Source organism: Rhineura floridana, chromosome 1 (assembly GCF_030035675.1).
Source record: "Rhineura floridana isolate rRhiFlo1 chromosome 1, rRhiFlo1.hap2, whole genome shotgun sequence".
In the NCBI taxonomy this organism is placed as follows: Eukaryota; Metazoa; Chordata; class Lepidosauria; order Squamata; family Rhineuridae; genus Rhineura; species Rhineura floridana.
This window is the reverse complement of record NC_084480.1, coordinates 52904240-52912064: the sequence shown is the minus strand read 5'-3', so window position 1 is coordinate 52912064 and position 7825 is coordinate 52904240.

Here is a 7825-nt window from a genome sequence, read left to right as displayed (position 1 = left end):
TGCCATGCATAATTTTATATACTTCTATCATGCCACCTCTTCCTTGCATTTTCTCTAAACTAAAAAGTCCCAAATAAGGCAACCTTTCATCATAGGGGAGTAGCTTCATTCCCTTGATCATTGTGGTTGCCCTTTTCTGAACATTTTTCAGCTCTGCAATATCCTTTTTGAGGAGAGGAGACCAGAAGTTTACACAACATTCTGAAAGCAGCCACACCATAGATTTATATAATGGCATTATGATATTGGCAATTTTATTTTCAATACCTTTCCTAATGATCCTAGCATGGAATCTGCCTTTTTCACAGCAGCCACACACTAGATCGACATCTTCATCGAGCTATCCACAACGACTCCAAGGTCTCATTTCTGGTCAGTCTCTGCCAGTTCAGACCATGTGAGCGTACGAGTGAAATTAAGATTATTTGCTCCAATATGCATAACTTTACACTTGTTTACATTGGGGAGATTTCCTTCCTCCCTCTCCCCTGATGTTCATTCTAAGGGAAGCACTGAAGCTCCTCACCATTCAGAAATTGATATATGTGTAACACTATGCTATTTTTTTAAAAAAAAAATGTTAGTGAAACATATTTAAAATTTCTGTACAAAATAATTTTCAAAATCTGACATAGGCACATGCATTTTCTTCTTAGATACCTGTATGTAAGCCTGACACAAAAATATACTGTAAGAAAGAAGCTAAGAATTGCAACAATGAAATGTGTAGTATCTAGAACAGCATTTCATACTTTACTTCACTGTCATGCTTGTCACTATCCATAGCTCAAGTTCACTAATATTCAAAATTAAATGAATGTTTGGTCTGTGCACATTAGTTTTCATTCAGCATAAATCTTATTGTGGTAGGTCTTATGCATTTCAGGATCAGAATAAATAACTATGAGTTGGAGTGGGAAGGTTGTTCAAGAGAGTTTGCATTTGCAAGGGATTGCAATAACATCTGCCAGGCTCCCCACATTGGCTCATCTTCAAGCAGCAGTCCTTCCTGTGTATGAGAAATCGTGCATTTTAAGATTAAAAAGCTTAACAATTGCCTCCAGCACTAGCTTTTGCTGTTAGAATAGCATAGGCTGAACAGTCAAACCACAGCACAACCCAATGTTTGGACTGCAGAAACTTCTTCCTGTTAAGTAAAGTAAGGTCCTGAATAATTGATACAAGCAGCTGAAACACTCCCTGAGAGCAAGTACCTTCAAAACTCATAGTAAACCATACTCAATGTAACGGGGATAGAGAACCTGTGGCTCTCAAGATATTGCTGGACTCCAACTCCCATCAGTCCCAGCTAACATGGCCAATGACCAGGGATGACAGGAACTGGGGTTCAGCAACATCAGGAGGGCTACACATTCTAAGACATTTCTTTTCATAATTAAGGCTTGTTCACATGGGATAATTGTGCTAATGTTTTTGCATATTTTAATTTGTTGTGTTATGACCTGTGGTTATAACGTTAAACATACTTAACGTTACCTGGATAATTTTGGCAATTCTTCTGCACTTTTAATCAATTTGCCTCATTTTTATTCTGAAAGCTAATAGCGTTTTTATTTATTGACTGTTTGCACCACCAACTCTACCCAAATAGGCTAAAACCATACATCAAGCTAATGGCTACTGAGCAAATTAGTGATATGAAATCAGTTTCCTAAGTTTGCCAAACAGCAATTTATTGGTTTTTTAAAATTTCAATATTCCTAGAATGAGCAAGTCTTCATAAATACCAGTCACATGGCTGCAACATATGAGAAATGAGACTGAGTGTGGTGTAGTGGTTAGAGTGTTAGACTGGGACCTGGGAGACCAGGGTTCAAAAATCTCTGCTTGGCCATGAAGCTCATCGGATGACCTTAGCTCAGTCACTGTCTCCCAGCCTAACCTACCTCACAGGATTGTTGTGAGGATAAAATCAGGAGGGGAACCATGTTTGTATGCCATCTTGAGCTCCTTGGAGAAAAAGTGGGATATAAATATAATAAAAATAAAGTAAAATGTAATACTTGTGTTACACTCTATTCTCATAAGCCATGGCAATAATTGCAGCACGGAACCTATTGCAAGGGCAATTTTTGTTGTTGCCATCCCATAAAGAACAGTTCAAATGGTGCACGTTGGCACCAACGACATGGGGAAATGCAGCCATGAGGTCCTGGAAGCAAAATTTAGGTTGCTAGGTAGGATGCTGAAAGCCAGGACCTCCAAGGTGGCTTTCTCTGAAATGCTACCGGTTCCACGCGCAGGACCAGCCAGACAGGCCCAGCTTCGCAGTCTCAATGCGTGGATGAGACGATGGTGTCGGGTGGAAGGGTTTGGATTTGTTAGGCACTGGGGAACATTTTGGGACAAGCCGGGCCTGTACAAAAGGGACGGGCTCCACTTGAACCAGAATGGAATCAGACTGCTGGCACTTAAAATTAAAAAGGTGGCAGAGCAGCTTTTAAACTGACTGAGGGGGGAAACCCGACAGGAGCTGAGAAAGGTCCAGTTCGGAATAAACCTCCCCCCTGGGATAAAAACCAAAGAAATGATGAAATTTTAAAAGGGGTAGGCCTAGAAGTAGGCATTGTGAGAGCAGGGGCACAGGATATAAATTCAGAAGAGCAAAATTACCACAGGCCTAACCACAAGTGCCAAAGACACTTGAAGAGAGACACTGCTTACAAGTGCCTGTACGCTAATGCTAGGAGCCTGCGAACCAAGATGGGAGAACTGGAGTGCTTGGTCTTAGAGGAGAGCATTGATATAGTGAGCATAACGGAGACCTGGTGGAATGGAGAAAACCAGTGGGATACGGTTATCCCTGGATATAAACTATATCGGAAGGACAGGGAAGGACGTATTGGTGGCGGAGTCGCTCTATACGTGAAAGAAGGCATTGAATCCAGCAAGCTCGAAACCCCAAAAGAGGCAGACTCCTCCACAGAATTGTTGTGGGTGGTGATACCATGCCCCAGGACAGACTTAATACTGGGAACGATCTATCGTCCCCCTGATCAAAATGCTCAGGGAGACCTGGAGATGAGATATGAAATTGAGGAAGCATCCAAACTAGGAAATGTGGTAGTAATGGGTGACTTCAACTACCCGGACATAGACTGGCTGCATATGTGTTCCAGTCATGACAAAGAAGCAAAGTTTCTAGATATTCTAAATGACTATTCCGTAGACCAGTTGGTCATGGAACCGACCAGAGGGACGGCAACCCTGGACTTAATCCTCAGTGGGGAAAGGGACCTGGTGCGAGATGTAAGTGTTGTTGAACCGATTGGGAGCAGTGACCACAGTGCTATTAAATTAAACATACATGTAACTGGCCAATTGCCAAGAAAATCCAACACGGTCACATTTGACTTCAAAAGAGGAAACTTCACAAAAATGAGGGGATTGGTAAAAAGAAAGCTGAAAAACAAAGTCTAGAGGGTCACATCACTCGAAAATGCTTGGAAGTTGTTTAAAAACACTATATTAGAAGCTCAACTGGAGTGCATACCGCAGACCAGAAAAGGTACCGCCAGGGCCAAGAAGATGCCAGCATGGTTAACGAGCAAAGTCAAGGAAACTCTTAGAGGCAAAAAGTCTTCCTTCAAAAAATGGAAGTCTTGTCCAAATGAAGAAAATAAAAAAGAACACAAACTCTGGCAAAAGAAATGCAAGAAGACAATAAGGGATGCTAAAAAAGAATTTGAGGAGCACATTGCTAAGAACATAAAAACCAACAACAAAAAATTCTATAAATACATTCAAAGCAGGAGACCATCTAGGGAGACAATTGGACCCTTGGATGATAAGGGAGTCAAAGGTGTCCTAAAGAACGATAAGGAGATTGCAGAGAAGCTAAATGAATTATTTGCATCTGTCTTCACAGTGGAAGATATAGGGCAGATCCCTGAACCTGAACTAACATTTGCAGGAAGGGATTCTGAGGAACTGAGACAAATAGTGGTAACAAGAGAGGAAGTTCTAAGCTTAATGGACAATATAAAAACTGACAAATCACCAGGCCCGGATGGCATCCACCCGAGAGTTCTCAAAGAACTCAAATGTGAAATTGCTGATCTGCTAACTAAAATATGTAACTTGTCCCTTGGGTCCTCCTCCGTGCCTGAGGACTGGAAAGTGGCAAATGTAACGCCAATCTTCAAAAAGGGATCCAGAGGGGATCCCGGAAATTACAGGCCAGTTAGCTTAACTTCTGTCCCTGGAAAACTGGTAGAAAGTATTATTAAAGCTAGATTAACTAAGCACATAGAAGAACAAGCCTTGCTGAAGCAGAGCCAGCATGGCTTCTGCAAGGGAAAGTCCTGTCTCAGTAACCTATTAGAATTCTTTGAGAGTGTCAACAAGCATATAGATAGAGGTGATCCAGTGGACATAGTGTACTTAGACTTTCAAAAAGCGTTTGACAAGGTACCTCACCAAAGGCTTCTGAGGAAGCTTAGCAGTCATGGAATAAGAGGAGAGGTCCTCTTGTGGATAAGAAATTGATTAAGAAGCAGAAAGCAGAGAGTAGGAATAAATGGACAGTTCTCCCAATGGAGGGCTGTAGAAAGTGGAGACCCTCAAGGATCGGTATTGGGACCTGTACTTTTCAACTTGTTCATTAATGACCTAGAATTAGGAGTGAGCAGTGAAGTGGCCAAGTTTGCTGATGACACTAAATTGTTCAGGGTTGTTAAAACAAAAAGGGATTGCGAAGAGCTCCAAAAAGACCTCTCCAAACTGAGTGAATGGGCAGAAAAATGGCAAATGCAATTCAATATAAACAAGTGTAAAATTATGCATATTGGAGCAAAAAATCTGAATTTCACATATATGCTCATGGGGTCTGAACTGGCGGTGACCGACCAGGAGAGAGACCTCGGGGTTGTAGTGGACAGCACGATGAAAATGTCGACCCAGTGTGCGGCAGCTGTGAAAAAGGCAAATTCCATGCTAGCGATAATTAGGAAAGGTATTGAAGATAAAACAGCCGATATCATAATGCCGTTGTATAAATCTATGGTGCGGCCGCATTTGGAATACTGTGTACAGTTCTGGTCGCCTCATCTCAAAAAGGATATTATAGAGTTGGAGAAGGTTCAGAAGAGGGCAACCAGAATGATCAAGGGGATGGAGCGACTCCCTTACGAGGAAAGGTTGCAGCATTTGGGGCTTTTTAGTTTAGAGAAAAGGCGGGTCAGAGGAGACATGATAGAAGTGTATAAAATGATGCATGGGATTGAGAAAGTGGATAGAGAAAAGTTCTTCTCCCTCTCTCATAATACTAGAACTCGTGGACATTCAAAGAAGCTGAATGTTTGAAGATTCAGGACAGACAAAAGGAAGTACTTCTTTACTCAGCGCATAGTTAAACTATGGAATTTGCTCCCACAAGATGCAGTAATGGCCACCAGCTTGGACGGCTTTAAAAGAAGATTAGACAAATTCATGGAGGACAGGGCTATCAATGGCTACTAGCCATGATGGCTGTGCTCTGCCACCCTAGTCAGAGGCAGCATGCTTCTGAAAACCAGTTGCCGGAAGCCTCAGGAAGGGAGAGTGTTCTTGCGCTCGGGTCCTGCTTGCGGGCTTCCCCCAGGCACCTGGTTGGCCTCTGTGAGAACAGGATGCTGGACTAGATGGGCCACTGGCCTGATCCAGCAGGCTCTTCTTATGTTCTTATGTTCTTATGTTAAATACAAATTATAGGGCTCATATATCCCCCCTTTAAAAAGCCCATAGGAATGGTGAAGTCTTGCACAAACCTATGATGGCCATGGATCAGGGGTTGCTATGTGGTGCCTGTCAGATGCTGTGGGACTCCAATTCCCATCAGTCCCAGCAACCGTGGGCAATAATAAAGGATGATTGGAATTGCATTGACCAGCAACATTTGGAGGGCACCATTTTGGCTACCCCTGACAAAATAGATCATACTAAGGATGGGAGTACCTTGCCTAGTATAAAAGGTAGGTGTGTTCTATAAAATCACTTTATTTAAAAGTCTGAGGCATTAGATGTGTATTTGGGACTTCAGATTTTGAAGACTTCTAGGAGAAAGGGTGGGATATAAATTTCGTAAATAAAATAATAAATAAAAACAGTTTAGTTTTTATAATAAGAGCCACAAATTCCTCAATACATGTACCTAAAAGAACGGTTCACTTTTAAAACTATCTTCTCTTAGTCTGATCTCCTTTAGAGTCCTCTGGCAAATAAAAACAGATCCATCCATTTTGTCCTTTGGCCTAAAATCTGGCTCTTAGAGGATTTGTCTTATTCTTTTATGGCCCCCTTGACAAAGCTATTTCAACTGTGAAAACTGAATGATTAGATTGAAAGAGTTCAGGTAAAATGTCTGAAAAATAACTGAGTTGTTTTTATCTTCTTGCTATGGGCTGTGCATCTGTTTCCTTATTGTTGAAAATAGTAATTAATCTTTCTTCTAGAGAAAAAATAAACAGAAGACTTGGGGGAGGGGGCAATCAGACCACTTATGTTTCCTTTCCGTTGCTTAGAAACAATTTTTTTATTTTTGTTTCTTCTGTTTTCTTTTAGTGAAATAGAATTCTCTTGTTCAAATCACCATTGTTTTCTGTTAGTTCCCTGAGGATCACAGTATGGACCGGTAGCAGCAGTAACTGAAGGGAGCACAAATAGATAATAATCTATGAGGTATAGAGGAAAAATAGACTCTTTTCTTGGAACAATGTCATAGACCAAGGTTGGGGGAACCTTACGCCTGGGGGACAAATGTGTTCCTCCAGGCCTCTTTATCCGGCTCTCTGGACTCTCCGCAGCCCACACACCCTTCCAAGCCATACCCCTTATCAGCCTGCTTTGCACCCTCTGGAGTATTTTTGCCTGGCTGGAATGTGTTCTTGTTTGCTGCCCTGGATGGAAGATAAAGAAGGTTGTGTGAATGTGGAGGAACTAGCCTATTGCATCACCCATTTTTGCCTCTGGCCCTGCCCTCCATTGTCATATGACCTCCAGAAGGTTGCTCAGAAGGAAATGTGGCCCTGGGCTGAAAAAGGTTTCCCTCCCTGTTGCAGATCATCTAGTGGCAAAAGTTACTGGAGGACTAAGGCTTCATCTTCAAGAGGCTGCTGGATGGTTACTATGTAGTTAAAATTTCAGGACAAAGGCATGTAACATTTATAGATTGGTGGGTCTTGTAGGGAAGGGCTCAACAGAGTTTAAGGAAAACCTAGGTCTTGTCAATATCTGAAAAACAAAACAGCAGCATAAACAAGCTAGGAAAAATGGTGATTGGCTAGATCCACTCATGAAACCTTTCTTTCTCTCCTAATGCCCAGAACAGTTTTGCAGAAAAGGTCCCAGACTCAGTGAAGTTATAGTGGCATTTCTGTTTCTCAGCTGAATATTTCTGTTTCTCAACAGCACCTTATGAAGAATGGGGTGGTCCCACATACAGCCATGTTCAGTTCGGAACTAGCTGTGTCACTACAGCTACACTGAATCTATGATCCTTATGATCAGCATTGATCAATTATTTGAACTGCAAAACTGGGCCCGCACTGGGGGAATAAAAAAATAAAAGAATATGCATTGTCTGTTGGTGTAACATTCCATCTGTTACAATCCTCAAATGCTTAAAGCTTCCATATACCACATCCCATAGAATTAAACCCACAAGACATTCAAAAAGATTCCTTGAGATGTTACATTGTCAACTTTGTCATATTGTTCAGCATCTGGTAGAGAAAAGAAGGCATAGTATGTCCATGAAAAAAACAAGGGTTCAAACAGAGCTGAGCCAAAATTTATCAGAAGATATTTTTCTGAGAATAATTCTGAG